This window comes from Phaenicophaeus curvirostris, chromosome 4, assembly GCF_032191515.1.
Source record: "Phaenicophaeus curvirostris isolate KB17595 chromosome 4, BPBGC_Pcur_1.0, whole genome shotgun sequence".
NCBI lineage: Eukaryota > Metazoa > Chordata > Aves > Cuculiformes > Cuculidae > Phaenicophaeus > Phaenicophaeus curvirostris.
In genome coordinates this window covers 75,310,334-75,326,078 of record NC_091395.1, presented here as the reverse complement: position 1 = coordinate 75,326,078, position 15,745 = coordinate 75,310,334, and the positions used below count along the sequence as shown (strand labels likewise).

The window sequence follows — 15,745 nt, the reverse complement described above, 5'->3', positions numbered from 1 at the left end:
AGGCATGAACTGCTGAGGCCAGGATCACTAATAGCCTTGTTCATGGGATGATGGTGGGGACTGAAGGTCCGGGAAGGGTTTGTCTCCTGTGCGCTTTCTCTCTCTGATATGGACAGATGACCTTGGCTGTACCAAGGCAGGTTGTTGCCACTACACATCCCAGAGAGTCTTGCTTCTTGTGCAGCCCACGTAAGGCACAGCAGTTATCCAAGCTCCTTCCCGAATAAGCCAGATGTTGTGTACTCCAAGGCACGGGGGGATCATAGAATCATAGAATAACCAGGTTGGAAGAGACCCACCGGATCATGGAGTCCAACCATTCCTATCAAACACTAACCCATGTCCCTTAGCACCTCGTCCACCCGTCCCTTAAACCCCTCCAGGGAAGGTGACTCAACCCCCTCCCTGGGCAGCCTCTGCCAATACCCAATGACCCTTTCTGTGAAGAATTTTTTTCCTAATGTCCAGCCTAAACCTCCCCTGGCAGAGCTTGAGGTCATTCCCTCTTGTCCTGTCCCCTGTCACTTGGGAGAAGAGGCCAGCACCCTCCTACACGCCAGTGGGATATCCCGCTGCAGGACAGCACGCAGAGGTGTGTCCGTGCGGAGATGAGTGTGCGTATGAGACAGTGACATCTTTTCACCTGCTTTCTGCCTGTGCTCCAGGGAAAGTATTCCCAATTTTCCTACTCCAAATGAAACCAAAGGGGAGCTTTAGCTACTAGAACTCACAGAAATGGAACCGTGAAGGATTTTTCAATTTAGCAGAGAGATGCTTGCGGTAAGAATAAGTATCTGGGACTCAAAGCTTGACAGATACAAGCCAGAAATAGCGACATTTTTCAAGCATTCAGGGTGCATGCTACAATTTATTAAGGATTGCAATGGATCTGCCACAGATAGAGGTGGTTTTTTTTCTGTTGTTGAGATCAGATACTTTTTTCAGCAGCAATACCCTTCCAGGAATCCATGCAAGAAAGTGTTAAAGCCTGTAGCTCTCAGGATATTAGAAGAAATTGTTGTTTGAGCTGTATCAGCAGAGAATCATAGAATGGTTTTTGTCAGAAGAGATCTTAAAGTCCATCCAGTTCCAATCCCCTGCCGTGGGCAGGGACACCTCCCACTGGATCAGGCTGCTCAAAGCCCCATCCAACCTGGCCTTGAACACCTCCAGGGATGGGGCAGGCACAACTACTCTGGGCAACCTGTGCCAGTGCCTTACCACCCTCAAAATAAAGTTTCTTCCTAAAATCCCATCTAAATCTCCCCTTTTTTGGCATAAAACCATTCCCTCTCATCCTACCCCCGCACTCCCTGATAAAGAGCAATTCCCAGCTTTCCTGTAGCCCCTTTCAGTACTGGAAGCTGCTCTAAGGTCTCCCTGGAGCCTTCCCTTCTCTAGGCTGAACAACTCAACTTTCTCAGCCTGCCCTCATATGGGAGGTTCTCCAGCCCTCAGATCATCTCCGTGGCCTCCTCTGGACTCGCTCCAACAGATCCCTGTCCTTCCTGTGCTGAGGACTCCAGAACTGAACACACTACTGGAATCACTCTGCAAATCACCTTCCTGGAAGGCAATAAGAACGAAAACACCTGCAAGGGGAATTTCAGGAGTTCTCCTCCTCACCTGGGCTTGTTTTTAACTAACAAAAAAGGTAAGCTGGATGGTTTCTTCTGTGTCTGGATTATCATCACACAGAAATATTTATGACAGATCTCCCTGTCACTTAGACAAATGATGACTGAATAGCAAACGTCATTATTACTCATTCGTATGAATTACTGCAGCTATGCTGGAATGACTGGAAGGTCACAAGTCTTTTTTAGCAAAGGGCAGACTCTCAGAAGTGACTTTTGAAACCGCCTGTAGCCTGAATATACTTCCAAAGGGAGGCTGCAGGGTTTTCACATTCCCTTTGTAGTCTCAGAAAACCTTTTATTGACTTATTGTCAGGGGACTGTGAGGAAAAAGGGAAAAACATTCACAAGAAGCGATGCCATTTGATCTTTGCCCTTCCTCGTTGTGTTTACGATCAGTAGTCTTGCTTCAGATAAAACTTCTAGTGGGATTCTGTGTTTATATTCGAGTGTTTTCCTCTCCTGCACCGGACGTGGTTTTGGTTTTTCTCCTGGGAATGTATGTTTTTCTTTGACTGTTCAAGCGTTCCTCAAGTGGGTGAATGAATCATGGAAAATCCATATTACGTACGGGTGGAAAGATAATAAAGCATTACATCTGAGGTCTCACAGTAAGTTTGCTTTGTCTGCTTTGCAGGTAAAATGGATTAGCCTCTCTCTAATGTACAAACAGTGTAGAGGAAAAGTCAGCTGGGCTGTTTGAAGCTGCTATAATGTCATTATTTAGCATGGGCATTTCCAAACTGTACCTAGTGTATGTCTCGGGGGAACACAGTGGCTCTCCAGCCCAGAGCAGGAGCCAAAATCAGAGCCTAGTTGCCCTGACAAGAATGATTCATAGGTCAGAAAAATGGAGAAGACCTGTTCTAAGCTACATATTTTGTGTTTGCTTTTGAGTTCCATTTTTACTTGACAAGAGTCCTGCTAGGTGTTGGTGTGTGAGCGGATCCTCCAAAGATTAGAGCACATGCTAAACTTCTGATGTACAGACGCGCTCCTAATGCCAACTCTGGATCTAAGCAAGAGTGGGCAAGCTGTAAAGCATAACACGACCTGTGGCTTGTCTCAGGTGGCTTCACACTGAAGGATTGCTGACTTCTAGTGGCTAACCACTCTTTTACCAACATTGTTAAATCTGAGGATGAAAAAGACTTTGTGAGAACAGCATGAAGTAAAGCCTTTTTATAGTGAACATCAGGAATGTGGTGTTTTGGAGCATGGAGGAGTACGGAACGCTGCCTGTTTTTCATCTCCACTCCTCCTCTTTTCTCCAGGCAACTCAATCATTATTTTCCTAAAAAAATACTTCATGCCAGGCTTGATCCTCATCTCGCCTGACAGCTCTAGGAATGGGGCATTATGTTGGTCAATAGGAATCTAGAGGGCAATCGCTTAATGGCTTTAAATCATTATTTTGCTTGGGAAAAAAAACCAAACCCAAACCCACATCATTCCATCCCCTTGACAAGATTTCCAACAGACCCAAACCCAAAAGTGCAACCTAATACCGTGTCCAGGCACCTTGCCACCCCCTCATGCCCATGATAAACTCTTCTGATTAGTTTGCTGGAATCCTTTCCCCATTTCAATGTGTGTGTGTGTTGAAGCATAGGAGACCTGATCTATTTCTTTCCATCCCTGGGAGACTGCTGTGTGGCAAAAATCCCCCAATGACCTTTCAGGTAATAATACCCTTTTCTTTCTTCATGCCTTTTATGTTTCTGACTTGCAGCTCTTGGCAGTCTTCTCAGGTGTACTGCACAAAGTAGGGCTTTCTTCCTAGCTTGTGATTTACACTCTCTGGACTTCTATCATTCATTTTTCATTTCATTCAGAAACCTGTGGCTGATGTTTTTTTTCCCATGAAAGATGGGAAGCTGAAGCCCAGCTGCTCACAGACCACAAGCTAAGAAAACAAATGTCAGAGGCACCAAAAGTGCTTATTTTAGGATGTCATCAGAGTTCTTTGGAATTGCTGCCTGACTATGGCACCACCAACAGCCAGATCTGTTGATTCCTCTTTCTTAATTCATCAAGCACCGTATTAAACGTGTGCTTGCAATACATTTTAGCTTTCTGTTCCCACAGGTAATTGCGTTTCTATGTATCTTCAAAACACCTTGTGAGCATGTCTAGGGCTTTTGAGCTGGCTGGGCTCTGTTGCCAAATTTAAACTGGAGAAAGAGGGTAGAGCCCAGGGGACCCCAGCTACTCAGAGCTTTCAAGATTTACTTCAAATCCTCCAAATTGCAGCCAAACGAGCTGAGAGCTAGTGCAGTCCTGGAGCACGATTGTTTATTTGCTGTGGAGGAAATAGAAGTGCCATTCAGTTGGATTTGGCTCACCAGCTTTTCCAGCTGCTGGATGACTAACGTCTCTTATGGATCAGCTTCTCTGTGGGAACAGGGAGCACCAGTCTGTTCTTCACTGTGGCTCCTCTTTGACTACAAAAAAGGTTAGAGGCATCCCTAGGGGCAGGTATTGCTCTGTGAGATGCTGAGGAAATCCCAGCTTCCTCTCCGTCCCCTCCAGATAGGTAGCTCCAAGCTGGACCCTATTTCAAACTGACCCTATTTCCTCATCATCTCAGCCTCTGTCCAGTCCAGTGAGAAAGACTGCTCTTTCCAGCCAACATAACCAACCTCATTGCCAATTCCTCTTTCCAGATATGGCTGGTTAAATCAGGGATATGGCTCATTTCCCTCATTTCATTCTATGATTCTACAATCTCACCACACCCAGCCTGGCCCAGCAGCACTGGGTGCCTCCTGCAGCGTGCTGGATGGGAACAGCCATCCTTGTGGCTTCAAAGGCTCAGAAACCACGTTTCAAACACTGTGTATGCCTGTGAGATGTCCATTGTCTTGGTTCTCAAAGTCTACTGTGGCTTCAGTATTTGGGTATTTCAAGATGCTCTGAGCGTATCAATTGCAGCAGTAACGGCAGCAACAAAGGGCTGTCATAAGAGCTCAAGATCTGGAAGAAAATGGCCTGCAAACACTATATATATGAAATGGAAAAGTCTGCACAGTTATTAATATCTGGCTGAACCTGGGAAACCTGAGCCCGTATTATTCTTGCTGTTTGCTCCAGATGTTTTGGCTGGTGAAGTGATCTCATCCCAGTTGTGCAGGTGTGAATGTCTGGCAGGGAGCCGAACATGTCTTATAAAGCCTTAAAATGCTTGAAGGCAATTTGCAAACATGACAATGTTCATCCAAGGTGCAGCCTTTTCTCCAGACATCCACAAGTGATTTCAGCTGGTGTTTAATGGCAAGGGTGGGGGATGTCTCAATATTTGAGCTCCACTAGTGTGTGTATGTTCACCCCGGTGTTAAACTATTGGAAAGAGGCTATAATTTAATGAAATGTGCTGCGTTCAGGGTGGCTGCTTGAAGGCAAGACTTGTACCCTTCGGTTGCATAAAAGGCAGCAAATTCAGCAGCAGGAAATACCTGTCCCCTCTGCTTTAGAGCTCTGAATGCTGTCTCCTGCGTTGAAACACTGTAATGAGGCTTTCTGCTTTCCCCTACCCTGGAGAGAGGTCTGCATGGCGGAGGCTCTGTGTCCAGAGGTATTTAGGAGTATATGAGGTCCGACACAAAAAACCACGAGACTGACCCCATAGCTAAGGAGGAGCCTCCCAGGGGAGGGAAAAAGAGATGCTTATGGAATATGTGCTAGACTGTCACAGTGTGACAAAGCTCAGCTCGATCGCCTCACTCAGTATGAGTGGATAAATCTTCAACTAAAGACGTTTTCTTACCCTTGGTTGGAAAATGTTGGTGTGCAAGAGTGAACAGTGAGTTAACATCACGACAAAGTGACAGACCACAGTGCTTTGTCTAGAAATCTGTTTTAAGCTCATAAACAACATCATTGTGCTTGAGAACCTAAGCTATTTGCCAGATCTGGCTCCCTGCGATTTCTACCTCTTCCCAAAGATCAAATTGGTGATCAAAGACACCCATTTTTTGTCAGTAGAAGATGTGAAATCAAAAATGACAGAGAACCTCAGCAGCCTTTCAGAAAATGATCTGTGGAATTGCTTTAGACTTTGGCAGCTGACAGTGTATCAGCTCAGGAGCGAACTGTTTTCATAGAATCGTGGTGGGGGGTGTAACTGGATGGACCTTAAAGTCCCTTCCAACTCAAACCATTCTATGATTCTACAGGAAAGATGTGGACAGACATTTTAGCAAGGCCTGCTGTGACAGGACAAGGAGTAATGGTTTTAAACTAAGGGAGGGTAGATTTAGACTGGATATAAGGAAGAAATATTTTACACTGAGGGTGATGAAACACTGTCCCAGGTTGCCCAGGGAGGTGGTAGGTTCCCCATCCCTGGAAACATTCCAGGTCGGGTTGGATGGGGCTCTGAGCAGCCTGGTTGAAGATGCCCCTGATCGCTGCAGGGGGGTTGGACTGGGTGGGCTTTAAGGGTCCCTTCCAACCCAAACATGCCATGATTCTGTGATTCTATGATTCTATAACTATGATTCTAGGATTCTGTGATTATATGGGTCTTTGATTCTGCGATTCTATAATTCTACAATTCTGTGATTCTAGGATTATTTGATTCTGTAATTCCCTGAATCTAGTATACTCTGATTCCATGATTCAATGATTCTGTGCCTCTATGATTCCACGATTGTATAATTATGTGATTCTAGGATTCTGTGATTCTCTGAATATAGGATTCTCTGATTCTGGGATTCCAGGATTCTTTGATTCTCGGATTCTAGGATTATCTCATTCTCTGATTCTGGGATTCTAGGATTCTCTGATTCTGTGATTCTAGGATTCTTTGATTCTGCTATTCCCTAAATTTAGGACACTCTGATTCTCTGATTCAATGATTCTGTGACTCTGTGATTCTGGGATTCTAGGATTCAATGATTCTGTGGGTCTGTGATTCTCTGAATCTAGGACTCTAGGATTCTTTGATTCTAGGATTCTCTCTTACTCTGAATATAGAATTCTCTGATTCTCGGATTAGGATTCTGATTCTCCAATTCAAGGTTCAATGATTCTGTGTGTCTGTGATTCTCTGAATCTAGGATTCTAGGATTCTCTCATTCACCGATTCTGGGATTCTAGGACTCTGTGATTCTAGGATTCTCTCATTCTCTGAATATAGGATTCTCTGATTCTGGGATTCTAGGATTCTTTGGATCTAGGATTCTCCAATTCTCTGAATATAGGATTATCTGATTCTGAGATTCTAGCACTCTTTGATTCTCCAGTTCTAGGATTCAATTATTCTGTGGGTCTGTAATTCTCTGAATCTAGGTTTCTAGGATTCTTTGATTCTAGTATTCTCTCATTCTCTGATTCTAGGATTCTCTGATTCTGGGATTCTAGGATTCTTGGATTCAATGATTCTGCGAGTCTGTGATTCTCAAGATTCTGGGATTCTAGGATTCTGTGAGTCTGTGATTCTCAAGATTCTGGGATTCTAGGATTCTTGGATTCAATGATTCTGTGAGTCTGTGATTCTCAGATTCTGGGATTCTAAGATTCTCTGATTCTAGGATTCTTGGATTCAATGATTCTGTGAGTGTGATTCTCAGATTCTGGTATTCTAGGATTCTCTGATTCTGGGATTCTTGGATTCAATGATTCTGTGAGTCTGTGATTCTCACATTCTGGGATTCTAGGATTCTCTGATTCTGGGATTCTTGGATTCAATGATTCTGGGATTCTAGGATTCTTGGATTCAATGATTCTGTGAGTCTGTGATTCTCAGATTCTGGGATTCTTGGATTCAATGATTCTGCGAGTCTGTGATTCTCAGATTCTGGGATTCTAGGATTCAATGATTCTGTGAGTGTGATTCTCAAATTCTGTGAGTCTGATTCTCAGATTCTGGGATTCTATGATTCTCTGATTCTGGGATTCTAGGATTCTTGGATTCAATGATTCTGTGAGTCTGTGATTCTCAGATTCTGGGATTCTAGGATTCTTTGGATCTAGGATTCTCTGATTCTCTGAATATAGGATTATCTGATTCTGAGATTCTAGGATTCTTTGATTCTCCAATTCTAGGATTCAATGATGCTGTGGGTCTGTTATTCTCTGAATCCAGGATTCAGAGATTCTTTGATTCTAGGATTCTTTCATTCTCTGATTCTGGGATTCTTCGATTCTGGGATTCTGTGATTCTCTGATTCTAGGATTCAATGACTCTGCGAGGCTGTGATGCTCGGATTCTTTGATTCTCGGATTCTTTCATTCTCCGACTCTGGGGTTCTAGGATTCTCCGATTCTGGGGTTCGAGGATTCTCTGGCTCTAGGACTCGCCGATCCTGGGGTTCAGCGACTCTGGGGCCGCGGGCCGCTGGTCCCGGCCAGGAGCCGCTCGGCCGCGGGGCGGGGGGAGCGGGCCGGGGAGGAGGAGGAGGAGGAGGAGGAGAGGAGGAGGAGGAGGAGGCGTGGGGATCCTTGAGGCGGAGCCGGGGCGGGCTGGAAAACAGGCTGCCGCTGGTTTGTGTGCTCGCAGTGCCAGCAGCGCCGGAGCCGCCAGCGCGGGGGGCAGCGAGGAGCGCAGAGCCCGTCCCTCCGGCCACCGCAGAGAGAGGTACCGGGGGGCTCGGGAGGGCTCGGGGGGGGGCTCCGAGGGGACCAGGGGACACGAGGGACCGGCCCGACCCTGCCCCTCAGCCACAGCGTCAGCCTGGAGCCGGGGGCGAGCGCAGAGCGGGGGCAGAGGGATGCGGCGGCTTTGGGGGTGAGGGTGTGAACCCCCATCACCCTCACCCTCAGCCTCAGAGAAAGCACGGACCAAGTGGAGCAGCTGCATTTCAGCTGCTGAGGGTATAAACCCCATTACCCTCCTCTCTCAGCCCCAGAGAAATCAAGGATCAAGAGGAGCAGCTGCATTTCAGATGCTGAGGGTTTAAATCCCCTGTCACCTTCATCCCTCAGCCCCAAAGAAAGCCAGGACCAAGAGGAGCAGCTGTATTTCAGCTGCTGAGGGTGTAAACCCCCATCACTCTCATCCCTCAGCCCCAAAGAAAGCCAGGACTAAGTGGAGTAGTTGCATTTCAGGGGATGAGGGTATAAACCGCCCATTACCCTCCTCTCTCAGCCCCAAAGAAAGCAAGGATCAAGTAGAGCAGCTGCATTTCAGATGCTGAGGGTATAAACCCCCCATTACCCTCCTCTCTCAGCCCCAGAGAAATCAAGGATCAAGTAGAGCAGCTGCATTTCAGATGCTGAGGGTTTAAATTCCCCAGCACCCTTACCCCTCAGCCCCAAAGAAAGCCAGGATCAAGTGGAGCAGCTGCATTTCAGATGCTGAGGGTATAAACCCCTGTCACCCTCAGCCCCAAAGAAAGCAAGGACTAAGTGGAGTAGTTGCATTTCAGGGGATGAGGGTATAAACCCCCTGGGACCCTCATCCATCAGCCCCAACGAAAGCCAGGATCAAGTGGAGTAGTTGCATTTCAGATGCTGAGGGTTTAAATTCCCCAGCACCCTTACCCCTCAGCCCCAAAGAAAGCCAGGACCAAGAGGAGCAGCTGCATTTCGGGTACTGAGGGTATAAACCCCCTATCACCCTCACCTCTCAGCCCCAACGAAAGCCAGGACCAAGAGGAGCAGCTGCATTTCAGCTGCTGAGGGTATAAACCCCCTGTCACCCTCATCCCTCAGCCCCAAAGAAAGCAAGGACTAAGTGGAGTAGTTGCATTTCAGGGGATGAGGGTATAAATTCCCACGTGACCCTCAGCCCTAATGAAAGTCAGGACCAAGTGGAGCAGCAGCATTTCAGATGCTGAGGGTTTAAATTCCCCAGCACTCTCATCCCTCAGCCCCAAAGAAAGCAAGGACCAAGTGGAGCAGCTGCATTTCAGGGCTGAGGGTTTAAATCCCCCCAGTGACCGTTATCCTCAAGGAAAGCAAGGATCAAGTGGAGCAGCTGCATTTCAGGTGCTGAGGGTTTAAATCCCTCGTGACCCTCATCCCCAAAGAAAGCAAGGATCAAGTGGAGTTGTTACATTTCAGGGGCTGAGGGTATAAATCCCCCATCACCCTCATCCCTCAGCCCCAAAGAAAGTCAGGATCAAGTGGAGTTGTTACATTTCAGGGGCTGAGGGTATAAATCCCCCATCACCCTCAGCCCTCAGCCCCAAAGAAAGTCAGGACCAAGTGGAGCAGCTGCATCTCAGGGGCTGAGTGTTTAAATCCCCCCGTGACCCTCATCCCCGAGCAAATCCAGCAGAGAGGGGGAGGCTGCAGAGGGTTTTATTCCACCTTTGGTTTTGGGGAGAGGTGGGGAAGGACCCTCACCCCATCGATATAGGCTGTGGATTTGGGGTAGAACACCAGGTTTTGGGGTTGTTTTTCCCCTTCCCTTTGTTGATGTCAGCGCTATCGCCTGCTTATGATGCTGTCACGTTGGGGTTTTGGGGTGGTTTAGGGTTTTCTCTCCCCTCTGTGTGTTTATGTCGGGGTTCTCGCTTGCACGCGCTGTGTGTCCGTGTGCGTCTCTGCTTTCTCCCCCTCAGCATTTCAGGCGATGACATGAAGAATAAAGGTTAAGTGGGAAAGTCACCATAACCTGACACGTGAGGCGGAATGTGAATTACGAGCTGTGAAGACTCTCGGTTCCTCTGCCTGCTGGTATTTCTTGTTTACACAAAGCTGTTACCATAACTTGGGGCTTTGACACTTCATAGCCATCTCCTGTTTTCAGGCAAATCCATTGACTTACATGGAATTGCTCCGGCTTTTAAATCACTGTGGTGGATGAGGGTTTAGTCCTGGATGTGCAGTAGCAAAACACACCAAGCCAATTGTCAGTTACCCGAACCTGACCTGAAAACAAAGCTTTTTAGCAAGTTATACCCTTGGCCCCTGAAACGCAGCTGCTCCGCTTGGTCTTTGCTTTCTGATCACCCTTAAGAATCTTTCGCGTGGTGTCTGGGCTCGCTGTCTCAAATCCTGCTGTAATTGCCCTGATATAGTAATGTAAACACCAGCTTTATGTAAAAGTGAAACCATATGTATCGGCTAACGCGCGTCCACTCTGTGATCCTGCACAAATAGAGTCGAGCCCAGAGCTCTGTCCTCAGCTCACCCTGTTGATCCACTTTTCCCTTAGCCTGTATAACACAGTCCCGTTCCCGGAGTCACCAGACAGGTTTAGCAGAGGGCAAGAAATCAGCCTCTCTGCACGTTGTGCAAGAATGCTTTATGTTTTCAGTCTTCTACAAATGTTGTTTTATTGAATTACTGATAACATTCTGCTTCCCTAGGTGCTTTTCCCTTTCCAGATTGTTAGCCCAACACTTACTAATCATTCATGGCACTGCTGCGGAACAGATGTATGGTGTTTTTCAGCAGGAAGGTCTGTAGTTTCAGCTGGCTTTGCCTCTAAAAAAGACAGTGCTGCCTTTCCCTTGTAGTCTCGTTGTGGAGGGGGGAGCCAGACTAGGAAACATATTTGGATGACAACTGAGCTGGCAAACTCCCAATGGTCTTAGGTCTGACTCAGTGTCTGAATCCAAAACAACGTGTAGTGTTCAAATGTTTACCTGGGCATCTTCAGGTTTAGAGGAGCATCTAGCTGGTATTTTGGGCAATCTGTATGTGGAAAGAGGTGCGGAGGTCTGGTTCTTTAGGTCTTAAAAATGCCAGCTGATGTTGGGTGCTGTGGTTGCAGAGCTGTACCCTTTTGTGCCACGCTTTCTTGAAATGGGTGAGCACGTGGCTGGAAGACCACAAACACCGTGCACGTATCCTGGGAGCCCCTGTCCTCATCTCTGCTGTTGCTCAAAGCACTCCTGGAGAGACCTCTCTGGTTTTCACTTGAAGGGTGTTCTCTCTCCCTTGTCTTTTCCACGAAAATGTGTCTGAGTGCTGTCACAAGTTAACTGTGATGTCTCTGAAATACAGTCTTTTCCTGGCTTGGGGGAATCTCAGTAGATGTGGTGAGGATGGAGAGGTTGAGATAGAGTTTGGGAAGTGCTGTGAAATCATAGAATAGTTTGGGTTGGAAGGAACCTTAAAGTTCATCCAGTTCCGGCACCTCTGCAGTGGGCAGGGACACCTCCCACTGGATCAGGTTGTTCTAAGCCTCATCCAACCTGGCCTTGAACACCTCCTGGGATGGAGCATCCACGACTTCTCTGGGCAACCTGTGCCAGGGCCTCCCCACCCTCACAGGAGTAAGTTTCTTCCTAGGATCTCATCTAAATCTCCCCTCTTTCAGCTTAAAACCATTCCACCTCATCTTATCCCTGCGATCCCTGACAAAGAGCCCCTCCCCAGCGTTCCTTTAGCCCCCTTTAAGTCCTGGAAGACTGCTATAAGGTCTCTCTGGAGCCTTCTCTTCTCCAGGCTGAACAAGCCCAACTCTCTCAGCCTGTCCTTGTATTGGAGGGGTTCCAGCCCTCAGATCACTTGAATGTTCCTCACAAGGAGAAGGACACCTATGGTTTATGGGCTTCCTACAGAACCCTTTGGTGTAAAAGGTGTGGCAGTGCTCTTTTGCTGATCTCCACTTTAGCCAAGTAGACTGATTTAGTATTTTCACATTCCTCCATCTGCAAAGGGTAGTGGACTCCTGTCCGTTGCTGCCTTGGAATCTGGGAGGGATATTCCTGCCTGTAGTGAATTCCTGCTGGCTACTACAGGAGTGCAGCTGCCTGTCCTCTCAACCCCAGTTGTATCGCTTCACGTTTCCTGTGACTGTCATCCCACAGAAAAGTAATCCCTCCTGACGAAATCCAAGATTCCTCAAGTCATTTCCTGCTGGCCCAAATGAGGTTCTCAGGAGAAAGACGATACCAACTTCTGAAGTATGTGGGTTTACTTACTTTGTATGGTTGGGTTATATTAAGAAAGAAATAGAGATTATTTTCTCTGTGTCTGTATACTACAATACAGCCTGTTGTATTTCACAAATCAAACTGCTGTCTCCTTTCTCTCAGTAGCTGTAATTAACAGACCAGAAAATGGAAAAGTGTGGAAATATCCTTTCCCATGGCCACAAACGTTAGTCCTCTCCAAGAGTTAATGAAGTCAAGTCTATGGAAATTAAGTAACTGGGTTGTTTTTAGCTCTGTTGGGGAGCTAAAATGTTGTGTCAGAGTGGTAAACAGGAAATTAATGAGGTATAAAGATTACCTCTTGGAAATTAAATGGGTGGAGGATGGATTTGAACTTTTCTTTCTCAACAGAGCATTTAAACCATTTGGCTTAAAGATCTGTCCTGCTCTGCACGGCTGCAAAAATTGATGTCTAGCACAGCAGCAATGTGGGAGAGAGGCAGTAACCCCCCATAGCTGGTGAGCAAGGTGCTCTCTCCTGGCTGGTGTGAGTTGGGCTTCAAATCCTCTTGCACACCAAGTGTGCTGGCAGGTCTGTGACAAGAGGATGGACGCATGACCATAAAAACCCAAATGGAACCAATTCCTTGTGTTATGGGCTCCTAAGAAGTGTACAGTTTAACAAACTACATCAAGAAATGTTGTGGTGTTCCCCATCTGTGTATTTCTGTTGAAGGAACGTGAAAATTGTCAGCTGCTTGGATGATGTGTTCCATTTTTCTCAGCTTTTGTTGATGTGTTGGTTTGCTGTGTCTCTGTATCCTATGCTACGTGTTGAGAGTACGTGGGTGTGTGCATGGTAGTACCACTTGAGTTCTTAGTAGTGAAAATTGGTTACAAGTCTTTGGTTTTCTTTTTAAATCTAATGTTTCTGTGGTTTCTTTTTATGTTAAGAAAAGATTCCAGAAATACTGCGGGTGGGAATGCGAACTCCTTGGAAAATAAACTTCTCCAGTTAGCATGATGTGCATGATGGCACCTCAAGAGCACGTTGATGTGGTGCAGCTGTTTTAGATGGTGTGTGGTTCTGCTCTGGAGAGTGGCTTTGTAAGAACCTGAGTTTGAGGTCCTGTGTTTGTGTCTGGGAACATATTTTGGGCAGAGTGTGGGGTTCAGATTCCCCCTGTATCTTCTGAGAGTCCGCTGCAACCTTCTTGAAGTTATACTTGATGCATGCGACTGTCTTTTCTTCAGTAGGATGTGGTTGGTTGGTGTTGCAGAGGTGTTGCTCTTTGGCTGCGCTGGGTGTGTGCTCTTCATGGAGTTTATAGCACTGTCCTTCACGTTGACCTGACCAGAGTGCATCCATCACGTCACATCACTACAGCAAGTTCTTTATTCATCGTATGTGAAGATCAGGCTTTGGGTACCAGAGCCAGCACCCTTGGGGAGAAATGGGACTGCAGGCTGGAGGAACAGTGGAGGTGGTAGAGGTTGGAATTGGATGATCTTTGAGGTCCTTTCCAACCCAAACTATTCTGTGATTCAGCCAGCGGCCATACACAGTCGATCCAGGCTGTGGATAATGCAGATTGTGGGGGTTTTATACCAACCTTCTTGCAGGTGGAGCTTGACAGCAGTGTGACCTTTGTTCTGGGAGATGCACTGTAGTTATTGGTGACCTTTTCCTCTGCAGACCTTTAAATGCAGTGGATTTGTCAAAAGCACTGCTTCTTCGGTGAATTTTAATCACATCCTTGGTTTTAAGTGCATTTTTGTGGCCACTGGAGTTTTGGTTTTGTGACACCTTGGGGCCAGGGACGCGAGGGCGTAAGGATGCCTGAAGCAAGGCGTGTTTTGACCTGGAGTTTGCCTGGGCTGCTCTGAAGGTAGTGAGATAAGCTCATCGGCAGGGATGTAATGCAAGAGGGGTTACAAAGCCCCTCCCAGCTCTTCATGCTGGAGTTTGATCCCTGGGCTGTTTCAGGGTAGTTCTCTGCAACCAAGCCATCCTTGAAGGTTTTCTGCAAGTCTTGGTAAAACAAGACGACTATTGTTAGTGCTCTTGGATAACAAAAAAATGAGGGCGGCTGGGAGCTTGCTGGTTCTGAAGGAAACAGATTTTGCAGCCCTTGCGTAGTGATTTACACAGAGCTGTGGTTGTCACACTTCCCTTCTTCAAAGCCGTATTCCACATCATCCTCTGAGACCACAGTTATCTCATTTCTGAGAACAGGAGGATGGAGGGAGAGAGCTGGACCAGGCACGTTCTCAACTGTGGCGAGCCCAGAGAGCTGAACTGGTGTAAATAAGGACGATACCAGCTTGTGGTGTATGTTTGGTTTTGGTCACTTGCATTTCTTTTATCTAACAGGTCTTTAAAGGACTACAGAATCTTGATGATGGCTTGAAAATTGCATTAAAATCCGTTTTTTTATACCTATTGAATTCAAAGGCAGGAACTACCTTTTAAGAAATAAGAAAATATTTGTTTTCCTGAATGACGAAGTCGAGAACTCAATGAAGGCAGATAATTTCTGACAAATGAATAGTTATTTATGCCTTTCTTCATCATTTATTATTCTGCACAGTGCCAGAATTTTCCTGAGCATGTCCCCTAGATTTAGCTGAGTGGCATTTAACAGTGTAGGTTGCTGGCATGCTTGGAATGACTGAAATATTGGCCAGGATATGATGATGTTTGCACACTCTGAGATGAGGCGGAGGGAAAAGTGCTTTGTTTGGGACCATTTCTGTTGTGAAATACCTCCTCAAGCTACTTTCTAGCTAAAGCATCTGGAAAATACCTTCTGCTAAGCTAAGCAGGTAGTTCTGGCTTATCCCTGAGCTGGGAATTGCATTGGAAAGGAGCAGTTACTTTTCCTTTCGGAGAGTTCTGTTCAGTTTAATTCATTTTCCAGGGCAGATGGGAAATGGAGAGATTGTACAGGTGTCATATTCAAGTACGCTCACCTAATAATTCTGCTAGGCAGACAGACATTTAGTCTGAAACGGAATCTAATGCTGTCCTGTCCCATGAGCATGCATGTTCCAGGATGTAGGTGTAACTGCCTGCTTTGATCTCCACTCTTTTTCGAACAGGATTTTCTCTTTTTGGAATCAGTAGCAGTTGTGATCCCAGAGGACCCTGCCAGGAAGACGCGCATCATTAGCCTGTCTGGGAATCCTTTGGTTGAACTCCCAAAACTCACGGACCCTTTCAGAAAGTCTGGGAAGCCGGAGGGAGCGTCGTTTTGCAAGACGCAGGCTTCAGCAGTGAAACTGTATTAAGATATTTTCACTGTGCTGTCCTATCTCTGGCTGCTTGTTTCC

The 15,745-nt window shown here is 46.5% G+C and overlaps 1 protein-coding gene across 2 annotated transcripts in view; it reads left to right on the top strand.

Annotated features, from left to right (window-relative positions):
* SMOX (spermine oxidase) overlaps positions 1 to 15,745 on the top strand; it is an 87,477-nt gene that overhangs the window by 16,193 nt on the left and 55,539 nt on the right. The window contains exon 1 of one of the 2 annotated variants that reach the window (XM_069856646.1): positions 8,073 to 8,217. The exons of the other annotated variant lie outside the window; for it this stretch is intronic. The gene's annotated coding sequence lies outside the window, so the exon portion shown is untranslated. Of the gene's footprint in view, positions 1 to 8,072; positions 8,218 to 15,745 lie in introns of those variants that run through there. 2 annotated transcript variants of the gene reach the window in all.